This window comes from Rattus norvegicus, chromosome 10 (genome assembly GCF_036323735.1).
Source record: "Rattus norvegicus strain BN/NHsdMcwi chromosome 10, GRCr8, whole genome shotgun sequence".
Taxonomy (NCBI): domain Eukaryota; kingdom Metazoa; phylum Chordata; class Mammalia; order Rodentia; family Muridae; genus Rattus; species Rattus norvegicus.
Window position 1 is genome coordinate 79,577,342 of NC_086028.1, and position 17,353 is coordinate 79,594,694.

At 53.2% G+C, this 17,353-nt stretch overlaps 1 long non-coding RNA gene across 2 annotated transcripts; it reads left to right on the forward strand.

Annotated features, from left to right (window-relative positions):
• The first annotated feature begins 8,947 nt into the window (after positions 1 to 8,947).
• Positions 8,948 to 15,369, forward strand: LOC120095280 (uncharacterized). Of its 2 annotated transcripts, none has more exons than XR_010055742.1 (2): positions 8,948 to 9,089; positions 10,992 to 15,369. It is a non-coding gene; the product is annotated as an uncharacterized LOC120095280 (long non-coding RNA). The 2 variants fall into 2 exon arrangements; XR_010055743.1 differs by having other exon boundaries at positions 8,952 to 9,089; positions 11,794 to 15,369.
• The last annotated feature ends 1,984 nt before the right edge of the window (positions 15,370 to 17,353 follow it).

The window sequence follows — 17,353 nt, forward strand, 5'->3', positions numbered from 1 at the left end:
TGACTGACTCGGGGGCATCTCCAGCACTTGTGTTTCCTGGGGGAATCCTGGAGACAGGCAGAAACTGGGCAAGTATCAACACCTTCAGACGCCTTCTTCCTAGGCCTCTTTACCTGAGATGACGATGAGAGATGAAATTTAGGAAGGGAGAATCGTTGGATTACAAGACCCCACCTCTTCCAGAGCAGGAAAGGAATGGGTGATAAAAGACCCACTGTGCTTTGAAGAAACCGGGCTACTCTCCGCTTTCAGCACAAGGGGGCGCCATGCTGGCGTTAACCTTGCAAGTGCGAGTGAGCCAGAAGCCAAGAGCGGCAGCAGCCTGGACCTCTTGGCTCTTATTAGCTCAAGGTCTTCCTTACCCCCACAGTGCTTTGCTTTCTCACTGCCCTGGTTCTCCTCCTCACCCCTTCACTAGGGGTAGGAAAACCTTTGCTCAGCTCTACCAAGTCAGCCTAGGCATCCAAGCATAGGGCTGGTTTGGAGGTGAGCAGGTTTTAAAATGGGTACAAAAACATTGGCTTAAGGAATTTTTAGAAGCATCCACACCACAGTCCCTGGTCTTTGAAGTTGCAGAGGAATTTCTGCCGCGGCCTCTAAGCACACTAAAGGAGATGTCACGGAATCAGCTTAGCGAGGTGCTTCAATGGAGACTTTATCCCAGCCGAGAACAAATAGGGGTTACATAACTCAGCAGGTCACAGCACTAAGCCCATTACAGGCCATCAAGCCACATCTATTTCCTGGCTTTTATAGCTGTTGCTGCTGCTGCTGGAAAAGAAAGGAGGGGGTGAAGATTAGAGGGGAACATCTGTGTGCCTGGACAAACCTCCAAGGCCACACTCCCTGTCCTCTCCACACTTTCTCCCAGGAACCTGCTAGTCTGCTACCCTTGCCACGAAGAGGCTCACAACCCCCTCCCAAGCTGCGCCGTGTGGCCACGCTTTTTTTACCTTGGTCTTTTTTCCCTCTGAGCCTTGGTTTTCAGTTCTGAACATAGCAGTATTGGGCCAGATGGGTTGGAGCTTTCAACAACGGGAGGTGGGGTGAGAGGGGTGTCCTCCATCTGTAATGGGTGTTACGAGTTAGTGGGTCTTCCTGAGGGTAAAGAAGATGAGGCAGACATCACCAAAAGGCTGGGGCAGGTGACGTTTTGACTGTGATCCGCATGGAGGGAGGCAAGCTTGACCAACATTACCTCCCTGAGATACTAACACATGGAGAGGGTGAGGTCTCACTGCAGTCCAGACAAGTGAGAGCTTACCTGGGCCACACAGTTGGCTAAAGCAAGCAGAGGTTGAAGGATGGGGCATCTCAACATGTCAGCAGCGACTGGCAGTCCCAAGCTTGGGGATTTAAAAGTTCAGAGGATTCACAGTCATCCCAGAAGGATGGAAAGGACTGCCCCAGATGCCAGTGGACGCGTCCCTGGGGTGGTGACCCCTTCCATCCGGATGCTGAAAGCCATCCTGAACTGACCCTTGTGCAGTCCTGCAGTCCGGATCCCCCCAGCTAACATGACTAGACAACAAGGGAGAGAAAGGGAAGATGTGTCAGGAAATGACAGAGACGCTGGCTGGGAAGGAATTCGATTAGCCGGAGAGGTGAGGGTCCATGGGAAGACCCCGTTCAGGCAGAAGTCAAATTCCCAGCCCTTCTTTGGGGACCCTGACCCAGTACAGAATGGCAGGAAGGCCAGTCCTTTCCTGACCCTCCCCAGGGGCGAGTCCACTGGCATTACAGACAGAAGACTGCTAGAAGGTGAGGGTGGCCTGCTGGGCTGCAGCACTGGGCAGGCTAGTAGCCACGCCCATGTACCCCCCCCCCCTGCACACACAGAGTGGCAACATAATGGGAAGAAAGGTAAAGATTGAATGCCATGGAGCAGGGATTTGCATGAGATGGAGGTGACCCCAAGCAGAGGTGACCCTGAGGCAAGTGGTGACTCTTCTGGAACCCCAGACCCCTCAAGAGCCTCACCTGCACTCAGGATCTCGGGGCTTCTCCTTCCTCCAGGGCGGGGCTCTACAGCCATTGCTGCATTTCTTTTGGAAAAACTGCCTGCTTGCACTCATCAAAGGCGACAGCTGGGGTCCAGAGCCAGGCCCATTGCCACGACCCAGCAGCTTGACGTCATCGCCATAGTGGGGAAGATGGAGCCCTCTGTTGAGATGAGACAGAGGGTGTTTGTGAGTCCTCAGCCCCACAAGGTAAGCAGTCCCAGAATGGGGGCTCAGGGTCACTTGCTGTCAGGTGCCTCAGAGCACCTGGGTTATAAGAGAGGCTCTGACACCAAAGGTGCGTAAGGTGCCCTAGCAGAGTCTAGAGGCCAGGTAGAGACCCTAGAGATCATTTGGGGACACCAGGGAGTCCTGGTTTATATAGGAATGGTGTTTGTAGAGGCCAAAGGAGAACGTGTGACCACTAGACTGTGTGGCAGAAGCTTCCTGGCCCTCTAAGGTATTCCTGCTCCTTAACAGGTCCACCTCCCCTTCTTGGGTTGAAGGCTGGATCTGAAAAGAGAGCTGAGAGAGCCATTTTGCACCTCACTGCCCTCAGCTTCTCCCAGTGAATTCAGTGCCAGGGACTACATGCAGATCCAGTGGACAAGGCTCATGAAACAGGATGGTGAGTGCCCAAGCCTGGGTGCCCTTCCAGGCCTATTTGTCCTTGTGTCCTTGCTGAAAGAGTTGAGAAGTCAGCATGGACTATTCTAGAAACTTCCCTGTGCTGGGCAGGGGGACAAGAACACAAAGACCACTACAAAAACTGAAGGTCAGGCCTGTGCCCATCAGCTGGCTGTCCTGTCTTCAGTTCTGACCTGAGCCCTAAGAGACTTAGAACACCATTTTTGGTTCTGACCCACTAAAAAAACGTCTAGCAGTACCCATTCTCCATTTGTGACAATGGAAACTGTTTCTAGATGCTGCTAAATGTCCCCTGGGAACAAAAGCACCCATCCACTTGAGAACCATGGTCTTAGAGGACAGGTGACCAAAGACTCCAGGGTGGTCCATCCACCTCGTTCTAAAAGCCTTTCCACCAGATGTCCTTGCTGTGGCTTCTTCAGGGGTAAAAGTCCCTTTGGGGATCTGGGAATGACTTCTTCCCTAGTCATGTCTCCTACCACTCATTTGAAGGGAGCGTGTGGCAGGTCTTTATCCACAGGGAGAATGAAGGGAGCATCTTTCCATCTGGATGACAGCAAGCAGGGGTAGCCATTTCTTCACTTCCTGACCCTAAGAAGTACACGACACTAGGGTAGGAGTGACAGCAGAGCTGCGCAAGAGACCCCTCCCTACCCTTTCGAACACCTGAGATGAGGCCACGCCCCTCAGGCTGGTGGCTATGTGCTCAACCCCACTCGGAACCTTGCACCTGAGCTGCCCTGACTCAGACTGCTGTATGTGACCTGTGGTTGCCACATCTCAAGATCATTCCCTATGGCTAATGACCTAACACCTGCCAGGTGTACGTACCTTCCCCTGAAGGCGGGGGATGGGCCCAATGAATCCAGAGGCAGCTTTGAATCGTGGGTTCTAGAGTGAGTGGAATGATGGTGGAGGGAGACACACTAAAACGTCCAGGAGTTTCCGAGGTCCTGGCTGGCCCTACAGTGTATTGTAAAGACGCTTGGTATTCAATTCCCTGTCAGCCCTCATGCTGGCTCTCTGGGTCTCAGTCTCCTTGTTTGTAAAATAGAGGGTTTGGAGGCCGTGATGTGTCAAATTTTCCTGTGCCTAGGAACATCCGACATGATATGGGTTTTGGGTCCATTGTGTCAATTGGGTGGCACATTATCCTATAAAATGACTGTCCTCACATTATAGCCAAGGAAATTGAGACTTGCTTCCCCCAGGTTACAAAGTCAGAGGTGTTGGGTCATGTGATCAGGCCTGGCCCCTGGGTGGCGCTGCTGAGCACCTCAGTGGCTCTGTAAAAGGCCAACTAGCTGGAAGCCGGAAGGGTGGCCCTGCCTGCAGACTGAAGAGGGGCAGGGCAGGTGCCCAGTCCAGAGAGGAGGGGCTAAAGATGACAAGGTTCGGAGCTCCAGGGACTGGGTGGTGGCAGTGCTATTAATGGAAACAGGGAAGTCCGGAGGAGGAGCAGGTTTGGGGCCAGGAGACGATGAGTTCATCCGTAGACAATGATGACCCTAATCTGCTAACAGTGGGATATTTTGGCTGAGGTCTAGCCACAAGTCAATGAGGAAAAATTAAGGCCTAGTAAATGTCCTTGACCAAAGCCAAATCCCCAAGCTGCTTCTGCCGTCCCAGGCTCCCTGGCCTGGGCCTCAGGCTGCAGTGTTAGGATGGTAACCGGCTAGCCTGAGGCCCAAGTTGAAGCCCTACACAAACCACTAGGGGACACCACTGTGCGCAGACTGGTAGAGCTCCCAAGGTCTGCCAAGTGAGAAGAGGGTTTGGAGCCAGGATTCCTCTCACAGGAGACAGAGGTCTTTCCTCTCTTTGTAGAAGGTAGCAGAGACTCACAAGAACAGACTGGAGAATCCAGCAGAAGATTAAGCTTTCCCCAAGAGTCTGATTAGCCTTCTCCATCAGGTCCGGGTGACCTTGGAGCCAGGAGGGAAAAGCCAGAGACCCCTCACCACAGGTGCTTTGAGAACAGCTCTCTCTGTTGCCCAGGGGGACACAGTGTCCAGGGCTCTAGTGACCTTGCTGGGAGCAGGGTCCCAGCTGTTTCAAACCTCCACATGTCTCCCTTGACATTTGCGTCAGCAGCTCTGCCCTTTGACCTTTCACTCCCCAGAGAGGACGGTGAAGGCAATCAGGACTAATTATTTGCAGTTCAGTTTGTCCAGCAGTTTATTGGGGTTGGACCTGGCTTTCTGGTGTCCCCCACCCCAGCTTTATGATCTTGGTCTCCTGGGGAAGCTAAAGAACCCAGGACAGGAGTGGTTCCTCTTGGCCTCCTGGTGTTGAGAGCTCTGTGGGAAGGAACGCTTGTAAAAGGGCTTGGAGAGGTGTCCCCACGCTCACGCCCAGCTCAAACTCTGTTCCCACCCCCACCCCCACCCCCACACCTTGAGCCTCCTGCTGTGCTTAGACTTGTTGGGACATGTCCCCAAGTGGACTGGGGCCAGGAGAGGGGCTGCCAGTCTCCTGGCTACTTGCCCAGGCTGGAAGGGGGTGGGGGTTGTAGGGCTCCGAAAGAGCTGGGGGTGGGGCAGGCACTGTGGAGTCCATGGAGCTCCCTGGGCCCTGGGCCTGTGAGGTATCTGGTTCCCAGTATATTTGGCCTTGACATTACTAACATGCCCTCTCGGAGGGGCAGGCAGCCAGCTGTACCCATGATGTCTCCTTGCAGGGACTGGATTATTTGAGGGCTCTGGGGGAGGCAGCCGTAGCCCAGGAGGGCTGAGAGTTTTAAGAGGACATTTCCTCACAGCTCCCGGTCAGAAAGAAGTCAAGGGTAGATGGCATGGAGAACTGGCCCTGAAAGTTTTCTAAGAATTCCCAGTACACTTACTAGAATGTTCCTTTTGTTCAGGTTTCCCGAGGAAGCCTAGGCTCTGTGGTGGCAGGGGTGAGAGGGGCATGATCCCAACCTCTTCCCCAGGAGAAGTTTTCTGGGTATTCAGGTACCCTCAAAGAAAGGAAAAAAAAAGATCCTTTTATGCAGTAGGCACCTATAATCCCCAAATTGCAGAGGCTGAGGCAGGAGGATCACAAGGTCCCGGCCAGCCAGGGCTACCTAATGAGACTGTCTCAGAAAAAGGAATGAAAGGGGGACACCCTGCACACACACACACACACACACACACACACACACACACACACACACACACACACACAAAACAACTGCATTGTAGATTTTCCCAGAGTCACCGGAGGAAAGGGTCGCTGGTCAGTCCTCAGTGTTAGCGTGTTAGCGGTATCCCTGACTTCCATTTCCAACGAAGCAAGGGGGATCTGCCAGCAACGGTTTTCCATTCTGCTGCGTGCACTCATGCCGGCCGGAGGGACTAGCAGTGCCTCCCTCCCTCAGAGGAAAGTGACTTTCAGACCCTATGTCACTTCACTATACGTCCCCTGTCCCCTTCTTTCTCCTGCTGTGGGCAGAGCTGCACACAGGGGCAGCTGTCCTAGGCATGGTCTGTAGACACTTATTCCAGGAAATGTTGGTCCTTCCACTCCTTGGCCAGAGCCCAGCACCAACAGCAGCCAGCCCTGTTGTGGGAGACCCTCCCGGACACTCCATGGCTAGCTGTGGTCACCTCTGTGGTCTTGTCCTGGTTACCTTTGCTTCCCTGTAACTCCTCCCTGTGTGCGCCCCTCCCCCAGCCTCCACAAGACAAGCAGGTAGCAGGTAGGCTCCCATCTCCCAAGCTGGAAATGAGAGGGCCGCTGCACTGTTCACTGTTGGCTGTGGGACCCAGTCTGTCCTCTGAGAAGTCACATGGCTGCCACGCTCCCTGAGAAGGCTGCTGCTGGGGCAGGTGTCTGGATCGGAGAGGCCTGAGCGCCAGCCACTTCCTGGCCCTGTGATCTGAGACTCATCCTGAACTTCTCTCTCTTTGACTTCAGTTTCTTAGTCTATAAAATGGGTGTATGACTAGCTTGTCACGGGGCCTACAGTCAGCACTAAACCAGAGGATGTTTGTGAAAAGTCCTTTGTGGACTACAAAGGTTATGTAGGGTAGTTATTACTCTTATGGGAAACTAGTAAATGGTGGAAGAAAACACCCCAAAGCTGATCTCAGCTTGTGGGTACAAAGGCCAGGCTCACACCCACCAGGTCTGTGATCTGGGGTCCCTCCAGCCCTGCTGAGGAGACAGTCTGAGCCAGTAGTCCGTGATGCCTCAGCTGGAATAGAAGCCAGCTTCCGGCCATTGGTGGGGGGGGGGGGGGGTGACTGAACTATCTACAGTGATGGGGTGCACAGCTATTGGTGTTGATTGCTCCCCAATAGTAGGAAATTATATGAAGGCACTCCCCAAGAAGAAGCTCCTTCAGAAGGGTTTGAAAGCCATAATGCCCAAGGGTCCAGAGAAGGCCCAGGACTCACACACACCAGGCATTCAGTCTCTAGTGGCTAGATGCTGCTGTGTGGAACAGAGTCCCACCCCCAGACCCAGTCTCAGTTTTCTTATCTGTAAAGCAGGGATAGGTGTCCCTCCTCAGAATGGCTGGGTATGCAGGAGGGGTAGCCCCCAAGAAGCCTCAGGAAGGGAAGTGAGGCCAGGTTGCCTCTCCCTGTCTGGAAAGAAACAACAGCCTTGGCCTTGACCAGTGGCCAAGGGGGCAGGTCCCCTGGCCCAGTCAGGCTCCAGGTCCCCACCCCCTCAGCCAGTTGCTCAGCAACCAGTTGTCATGAAGTCATTGCCACCTTCCCAGCCTGCTCTGCCTGCAGGCACCCCCTTCCCCTCTCTCGCCCTGCCCCGCCCCTGTGCTGACAACCCATTTGGCAAAAAGGTTGGAAAAGCCGCTGACTCTTCCAGACCCTGAGTTCATTGACTGGTCAGGGCCCACTGGCCACAGACTGATCATGAGGAAGAGGCCCTTACCGGGGCCTGAAGTCCCCCAGCCCCATCTGCCAGAACAATTCCTCTAACTCGTGCCCATACCCCACACTGTTACCCATCTTCTCTTCCTTGCACCCCCACCAAGATCCTACACCCAGTCTCCCGTGTACACCACCTCCCACAAGGACACACACACACACACCTTTATACTGTGGAATGAGTTCTTGGTCATCAATGCTTGCTACAGCCACAGCCACTCACACACCTATCTTGGATCCCCTTGACCCTCACTAGATCAAAAGACACCAGGGCTGAGCCAGACGGGAATGGGGAATGGAGTAGTGGGAGTGGGATGGGGATGTGGGGAGGTGGGGGGGGGTGTTTGTCCTCTGGTCTAGAAGGTGAATAGAAAACAGGCAGCAAGCCCCGAGCCCTGCTCACTGCTGGAGCCAAGCCGGATAAACAAGGAGAGTCAAGTCACAGGGCAAAGTGCTGTCCAGTGTTTCAAAGAGTGCAAGACTGAGGCAGAGGGTGGATGTGGTTGCATAGTCCGCACAGTGAGCAGAGGCAGACCAATCTGAGTTTGAGGCCAGCCTGGTCTATACACAGAGTCCCAAGCCAGCCCAGAGCCATACAGTGAGAAGTAGTCTGAACCAAACAGTATACCCTGCCTGCCTACCACACTGGGCCAAGCCTCCCAGAACAGGCAGAACCAGCTGCAGCTGGCCTGTCCACAGCCTCCTCCAGTTTTGCCACCCAGATGGGCGCCGGGTGAGACTTTCACCGTCTGTGCTGGGGGCAAGGTCACGGGAAGCTGCGGGAAGCTATGCAGGGGAGGCCCTGCTACTGAGCCATAGCCTTCCAAGGCTGAGAATGTGATGTTGAGTTCAGCCTTGCCTGTCCTTGGCAAACACTCAGCCAAGGCCTCCATCTCCCTCCCTCCTCCCCCTGTCTTGGAGTCCATCTCCAAGTCTCATACATAGAAACCCTGGGCCGCTGCCCTGCCTCAGGCTTCTCTGTGGACTTTCCACTGATGGCGGCCTCACAAGCAGTAACTTCTGGGAGGTTCCTAGTAGAGGCCCAATCTAACTGCTGAATGAATGACTAAACTGGGTGTCTGTCCCCTGCCCTGCCCGAGACCACAGGTGGGAGTTTGGGGTCCAGTGGGACGAGCCATCAGCCAGGAGCTGGGAGATCAGTGTGATGGTTGTGACCCGCCTCCAGCGTACTTGGTACTAGGGATCGTATCTGCACAATTCCTCCAGGCTGCCAGCTTCTTTCTCACTGACTCGGGATAGGCACCCTTTGGAGCAGACCCAGGCTGGGGAGTCCTATGTTGTAAATAAAACTGCTACCCAGAATAGTCCAGAACATTTGCAACCCGGGAAGCAAGGCAACAGGAGTAACTGTGGTACCTTCCCCTAGCCGCACCCCACCTCCCCCCAACTCACATGGGACTGGATCCACCCTGAGGAGGTACGGGTCAACATCCTGTTTCCGGCAAGCCCTCCTGGAGGCCACACAGAGGGGTGTTTGTTCGCAGTGGGCGGCGGGAGAGATGCTAATCGCGGTGGATCGCTGGTCCCAGCTGAAGGTCAGGAGGTAAGGCGACCCACGGTTATAAATAACCGTGCCAGGCTGCTGAGGGCAGCTTGCTGGATCCACGCCCCTCTCCAGCCGACCAGCCCGGATTGATTTCTGGCCTACCGGCTGCCACGGGAACTTGAACCCCAGAGAACTGAGCGCCATGACCTTTGGGGGTGGCGCACAAGGTCAGGCCAGGCTGCTTGGGCTTCCCTGACTAAATCCAGACGGTTGTACCTTTGCCATTCTGCAGAGGTGGAGGCCGCTGTGTATGCGATCCCCCAGCCGCCAACACATGTACCTGTTCTAATGCACCCCATCCCACCAAACCCTAGCCCTCAGCCTGCTCCAGTTGAAACTGGAAGGCCCAGCCTTCAGAGCCTGACCCTGCCTGAGACACCTGATCTAGTACGGGGTTGATTCCAGAGCCATGTGTTCTCTGCTAGATGGAAACAGAGTCCCCGGCGCACGAAGAAATTCTAGCGGCAACAGTCTGGCAGCGGGTTGTGTACCAGGGAGGCAGGCACCTCTCCTTATGTCCTATGGACAGAAAAGGGAGGTGGAGTTAACCTGCGGCGGGCGGGGAGGGGGCAGGGGCGGAGGATATGACTTCCATTTTTAAAAACAAAACAGAACGTTTTTTTGGGGGGGGGGAAGGGGCGTTAAGTACACAGGCTAACCATTACACAAACGTGTACAGATGAGGAACACGGGGTAAGGTACACATACTCGTTAGCCAGACCAAGAAACAGCTCCAGGCAGGCGATGCAGGGCCGGGAATGTACCTCAGTTGGTAGACCCCTTGCCTGGCTTGTGAGGCCTTGAGTTCCGTGTCTCCTGCACCTCATAAAGAACTTGCCTGTAATCCTAGAGCTCAGAAAGTAGAGGCAGGAGGATCAGAGTCCAAGGTCATCCTTAACTACATATCAAATTTGAGGCTACCTGGATTACATGAAACCCTGCCTCAAAAAGAAAAGAAAGCCAAAAAGACACACTCAAATCAACCCGGAAAATTCATCAGGACCCTCCTAAGTGACTGACAGCTCTAAGGGTAATCCCCTCACCTCAGCCAGCCCTCTAGCCCTACAGGCTGAGACGGCCAGTTTATGACAAAGCCTGCATGCAGCATGGAGTTACTATACCTACTGTGTACATTGGGTTTCTTTTGCTCAGTGTCTTGTCTGTGAAGTCCTGCCGTGCCCTCAGGCCGCTCATCTTGCTGGGAACTTGTCGCTGTGTGACTCTCATAATTTAGTCACCCTTTTTACTGTTGACAGACATTGGGGTGGGTTCCAGTCGCTGGCAACACTACAGAGCATCGCTGGGCCCACTCCAGCCTCTGCCCAAGAATCCGTAGAACTATCTCAGCTCAAAAGATGCAGGAGTGCTAACCTCTCACCAACATGGTGGCAGAACAACCCAATGTTGTTTTTTATTCTAAAAAGAAAGCCGCCGCCTCCTCCTCCTCCTCTTCCTCCTCCTCCTCCCCCTCCTCCCCCTCTTCCTCCTCCTCCTCCTCCTCCTCCTTCTCCTCCTCCTCCTCCTCCTCTTCCTTCTCCTCCTCCTCCTCCTCCTCCTTCTTCTTCTTCTTCTTCTTCTATTTCTTCTCCTCCTCCTTCCTTCTTCTCCTTCCTCCTTCCTACTTCCTCCTTCTCCCTCCTTTCTTCTTCCTTCTTCTCTTTTTTCTCTTCCTCTTATTTCTCTTCCTCCCCCCTCCTCCTACTTTTAATGGAAAGTGCAGAAATATAAAAAAGAAGGAACTAACACTGTTACTACTGTTTAGAGTCATCCATTCGGATGACAGTCAATGGCTGTTTTCTGAATCTCTTGTAGGTCAAACTCAGGACAGGGAAAACTTGTTTCCCCTCAGGCACCCTCTGCTTGCTCCATAACCTCCATCACTACTCCTTGCCCCCGCAGCCTCCATCTTGCTTCCAGACCTAGAACTTCCGGCTCACCATGCACCTCCAGCTCAAGGCAGAGCCAGGCCGCGAGTCAGCCAGCACCCCAGATTCAGCACTGGTTATCCAGATGGCCTGAATGGTTTATTGCAATGGGGAGATGGGAAGGAGGGAGGGTTCGGACTGTTGCAGGGAGGTGGGGTTGAGAGTCAGCCCTCTGGAGGAGACAGCCTGGATGGGGAGGTGGAACCCACAGACCGGACCTTTGCCCTCCATCCCAAAGGTTAAGCAGAACTGGGGTTTTTACTATTTGCTTATTGTAGCGGTTGGGGACTGAACCCGGGGCCTCACAGAAAAAGGGCAGGCACTCTGCCTATGAGGTACATAGTATCAGCTAAGTTACCCAGGCTGGCTTTGAACTTGCTATGTAGGTTAAGCAGGCCTTGAACTTTTGGTCTTTCATCAGCCTCTGGGCTGCTGGTCTCACCAACCTGTTCCCCCACAGCCAGCCAACAGCGTGCTTTTCTAGCTCTCTGGGTCTCCTAGCTTTTGAGCACAGGAAACCAGAGGGCGGGGAAGGAGGGTTGACTCGAAGACCTGGGTGGAGGTGTGGTCGGCTGAGATCTGGGGGATTTCTTTCCCTTCTTTCATGCATGTGAATCCACTTTTGAGGATTTCTGGAAGCCAAGTCAGTTAGACTTGAGAACTGAGCCAGTCCTGGGAGCCCTAAGAGGGGAGAGAAGTTTGTTCGTGCGTTCATTGATTCATTGATTGATTCATTCATTCATTCACCCTTTCATTCACTGTTCGTTCAAGTGTAGGTGGACCTGCCCTGACACATTTCCACGCCTGAGCCCTGTTAAAGTATGAAGAAAGTCAAAGACTGGCTGCCCTCCAGGTTCTCCTCCCTGTCCAGTGGCTGAGATGTGCTCCTCGGGTTGGACTCAGGCTGAGCAGCTCCTATAGGCCTAAAGCCTGTAGCCCGGGGATGCCCAGGACAGCAGAACAGACTTTCAGATCCGCCCTCTCCTCCTCGGGACTACCTCACCATCTACACTTGGATTAGTAATGGGATGGTCAAGCCGAGTCTGCTCAGAGTCAGCCCTGACCTGCCAGTCCTCTAGGCTCCTTCCTAGTTGGCTAACCACAGTCACCTCCTTCCACAAAGTTAGGCAAAACCCTGATCGTCACCATTGCTCATCGAGTATCTATGCCAGAAAAATGGAGGGGGAGGGGGAGGAGGAAAGAAGAAAAAAATTAAAATAACAAAAAAGCGCATTCGCACGGAAGAATGTGTGGTTTTTTAGATTCTTTATTAATTTAATTATATACAGGTGCCCAGAGGCCAGAGGAATTGGATCTGCCAGGAGGAGCTAGAGTTCAGGCGGCTGTGACCCACCTGATGTGGTTCTTGAGACTCGAACTTGAGTCTGAAAGAATAGTACATACTCTAAACTGCTGAGCCATCTCTCCAGCCCCCCAGGAGCCCCTCTTCCCACCTGATCCCAGCCAGCATTGTCACTCACTGGATGTGCATCCTAGCAACAACCCTCACCTAGCATCCACCATCATCCTAGCCTCCGCCCTCATCCTAGCATCCACCATCATCCTAGCCTCTGCCCTCAGCCTAGCATCCACCATCATCCTAGCCTCCGCCCTCATCCTAGCATCCACCCTCATCCTAGCCTCCACCCTCAGCCTAGCCTCCACCCTCAGCCTAGCATCCACCATCATCCTAGCCTCCGCCCTCATCCTAGCATCTGCCCTCATCCTAGCATCCGCCCTCATCCTAGCATCCACCATCATCCTAGCATCTGCCCTCATCCTAGCATCCGCCATCATCCTAGCATCCGCCATCATCCTAGCATCCGCCCTCAGCCTAGCATCCACCATCATCCTAGCCTCCGCCCTCATCCTAGCATCCGCCCTCATCCTAGCGTCTGCCCTCATACTTTCCCGCTGTTCCTGGCACCCTAGCCAGAGTGATTTTATTAAGACGGGACTCTGATGGTGCCATTTGCCTGGTTTCCCTGTCCTTGTCCTTCTGAGGGAAAGCTGAAGTCTTTGTGATGGCCTTCTTTGTTGTTCTGTTTTGTTTTTGTTGTCATTGTTTTGTTGTTGAGATGGCCTTTTACCATCGACACTGCCCCACCTCATTGCCTACACTGCTGTTTTTTTTCCGTTCTTTGATTACACAGCCCATGCACCTGCCTCAGGGCCTTTGCACTGACACCCCCATGCTTTGCTCCTCAGGCCTTCTACCTTATCCAGGTCCTTATTCAGGACCTCCATGTTCAAAACCGGAGATCACTGCTGTACCTGGATCTTGCTTTCTAATACTATTCTGTAATGAAAGGACTCATGGCCTCTCCAAGAAATGGCCACAAGAAGACCCACAGAGTCAGCTAACCTGGTATCATGGGGGCTTACAGAGCCTGGGCTACCAACCAGGGGGCATGAAGGAGCCAGATCTAGATCCCCTACACATCTGTGGCAAATGTCTAACAAGTGGAGGAGGGGAGCGGTCTTGGTCTCTGTCCCCTTCCCCCTTCCAGGTCCCCTGGACTGCCTGTTGGACCTGCTGGGACTAGATACCCCAGGCTGGGGTAGTACCCAAGGGGGGCTCCCCTTCTCTAAGTTAAAGAGGGGGCAGCAGGGAGAGGGATTTGTAAGGGTGGGGCTGGGAAGAGAGGAGGGAGGAGTGCCGTGATCGGAAAGCAAAGTGAATTAAGGAAATGAATGAATGATTGAGTGATTGAATGAATGGATGGCTGCTCCTTGGACTTGGGTGGAATGAGCCTGGAACTTCTCAAAGCATCAGAAAGGAAGGACTGAAGGCAGGAGCCACAGGAATGTGGGTGTGTCAAACCATGCCGGAGCAACTGCTCAGCGCAGCGAATGGGACTGGACTATAGCCCAGGGGTAAAACACATTTACCAGCCTGTGACAAATAAGTGACGGAATAAACCAATCAGTGGGAGAGAAGAGCCAAGGCGTCACGGGACGCGATATGTCGGGCTCCTCAGCAGAGCCCTCACAGCATGCAGCAGCCAAGGGCCAGGCCATCAGCAGCTGGGTCAAGTTGGCAGTGTGGCACTGCCCCTTTGTCACCTGGCTCCTCGGGGCTCACAACCTGTGAGAAACCAGCAGATGATTGACTGATTGATTAATTGATTGATTGATTGATTGATTGATTGATTGATTCGTTGTTTTTTGGTATTTTAAGACAGGTTTTTCTGTAGCCCTGGCTGGCTTTGAACTTACTATATAACTGAGGATGGCCTTGAACTCCTGATTCTTCCTGCCTCCACCTCTGGGTGCTGGAATTATGGGGTTCTGCTATGACACCCAGCAGGCAAATTCTAATTCTAGGATATCTACAAAATACCTGACCGGGACCCCTCAAAATACTAGAGTCATCAAGAGCTCGGGATATGCGAGAGCTGCTGTGGCCAAGAGAAGCCTCTGGAGAGAAGACAGTGGCATGGAATTCGACTGTGGGGGGGTCCTGGAGCAGAAAGGGATCAGGTGAACAAAGGAAGTCTGGTGAAACAACTGTAGAAGTTTCTGTGGGTAATAATTACTGTTGGCTGTGGCGACACTCACTGGAACCCTGACACCCAGGAGGCTGAGGCAGAAGGATGCTAAGTTTGAGACCAGCTTGGGCTACGTAGACTCTGGTTCGAAGAACAACCACCTCCACCACCACTCATGGCAATAAATGTCCGATGTCCTGGATAGAGAAGCTGATGGGGGAGTCTTGGTACAGTTCTAATTTGTATATGAATCTACAACTCCTCCGAAATGCATTCTGGTGTTTGTGTTTCTAAATCATGGTCTCTAACATGGGCACAGGGAGGCATACCAGTAATCCAGCCCTCACGAGGCAGATACCAAAAGATCATGAGTTCGAGGCTAGCTTAACCTACATAGTGGGAGCCCATCCCCCAAAAAAGTAAATAAGACCCCGCTAGGCGCCTCTAGAGGGTGAAGCATTCAGGACCGCCTGACAGGCCCAGAATTTCCTTCCCTGGAACTCATGTAAAGCTGCAAGGAGAGAAGTGACTCTCGTTCTCTGACCTTCCCAGGCATAGCAAGGAATGGGCATCCCCCACCCCCACCCCCATATACACGTACAATAATGATAAAGCAAATATTTTAAAAGCAAGTAAATAAAAGCAACCAGAAAGCAACCATCGCCCGAGCTGCCGCGCCCCTCCCTGGCTTTTTCCATTTGTACCTTTGGCCATTTAAACTGCTGTACACTGACCTCACAAAGTCTGTGACCTGTACCCCGTCCGTCTCTGGGATTTAAACTCTATTATAAAGGCTTCTGCCTGTCCGCTGCTGTGTGCCCAGAACCTCAATCAGTCTGACAATAAATATTTGTTGAATGATAAATTTCCACAGATAAGCTGTTAGCTTTTCCAAGTACCCCTGTGCCTAAATACATTTTCTACTGTGGTAAAATAAACAGGAGATTACACTGCAGTGCCCGGCTCTCTGCTGGCTGCCGATCGCTTTTGCCTGCTTTCCACAGTCCTTTCCCAGCCTGTGCTGTTATTTGCAGGCAGCAAATGGTTGAGATTCAAGAGGCAAAGGCTTCGGGGACGTCTCTTCTTCTGTGTCAGCCCTGCCAGGCTGCCACATGGGCAGAAGGGCTGGAGTGATGCCAGGGCCAGCAGAGGCCACTCCCTCCCTCTGACATCAGATCCGTGGGCACTAGATCCTGCTTGGCGGTGAACAGGGTGCGTCAGAACCCAGGGATTAAATAGATTTTGAAATCCACTGGCTTATCTTTCACCAGCCAGAAGGCACATGCCTGGACCTTCTGACAGCTCGGGCACTGTGGAAAACTGTGTGCACATGCAGGGCCATGCCACTGACAATGGGTCACAGCCAGGCACAGAAAGATGTCCCCGGACCACAGGGCTCTGAGAAGCTGAGCCCCGAGAAAGGGCAAGCAGATTGTGGGCTGGGAGCAGTCAGCTTCTCTCTCCATGTCCAGTCAGCTGTTTCTCAGCCGATGTAGTCTGGAATTCTATAAGATGGGACCCAGGCCCTTGCACGGGCCAAGCAGGCACTCCACCCAACCTGCTTTCAAATCCTGCCACTCTGTCTGCCTTTGTGATAGCAACACTGGAGCTACCCGGAGGCTGTGTGACATTCGAGTGCCAAGGATAAAAATACTCAACAGATATAAGCCTCTGGAAAGTGGTCCACGTGTTCCTGGGTCGTTCAGCCCCCCTCGAAACCAAGATTCCACTCCCACCCCAGGGTCCCATTTCCGTGGCCTTAGTCACTCTGTGAGGATGAAGCCGTGTTATCTGAGTGTCCACACGTGTCCCCTTGTTCCAGCGTCTGGAAGGAGCCCCAGTGTGCACAAGTTGGGGTTGCACACACTGCACCTGTCTGTGCTTGCTTGGGCTCCAAACTATGGCCGTGTGTGTCCATTTGTGCTGTTTTGTGCTTCTCTTCCTTGCCGTGTTGAGTGTGAGCGTGTATGGTGCACGGGTCTGTGTGGATGTACTGCATGTGTGAGGCTCCTGTTTTCGTGGGTGAGAGGATTCTAGGAGAGGTTTCCACAAGATGTGTGTGTGCTCCTGCAGATATGCAGGCCGGCATCTGCTTGTATGTGAGTTTACGTATGTGTGACTCTGTGGGCATGTGCCTAGGAGTGTACACATACGTGTGCAGAGGCCCACAGTCAAGGAGGCCCCACACATCCGATCTGATAAGTGCCGCCCTACCCAAAGTTCACATCTTTTTGGCAGGATGGCTGGGTCCTTTCCTATCTCACAGGTGAACTGGCCTCTGCTTTTCTCATACCTTGAATTTCCCACGCTCACCTGAAGTTTTCCAGAATTCTCACCTGTGTCCCATGACCCTAGCTCACTGTTTTGAAGCTCCCTAAGAGAATCAGGCTCCTCGGTCAATGTACTTTTGCTGAAAGTTGTACCTAACTCACCTTCAAGGAGAGATACATAGTAAAGGTCCTTCGAAGGTCGAAAGAGACCAGAATGGGTTAGCTCTGTGAGGGACTTGAACGGCTTAGCCGCTGGAGCGTGCGCATGCGCACATCTTATGGAAGCCTTTTCTAGAATCGTCTCACCCACCAAAAAACGGTATTGCAGAAATGGTAACCTTGGTGGAATAGGGACGTCTGCAGTGACACAGGAAATGTGTGGCCTCCCTGCTGTGAGCTTCTGTCCCAATCATGTCTGGTTGGTCAGCGCTGTGGGACAGACTCGACTCAGCAGTAGGGACCTCTTGCTTGGGAAGGTCATGCATACGAAACAGCAGTGAACTCTGGCTATTCCCTGAGGAGCCATGTCGGGGACCCAGGGAACCGTTCAGTTCCCACCGCCAAGCCTCCAAGCA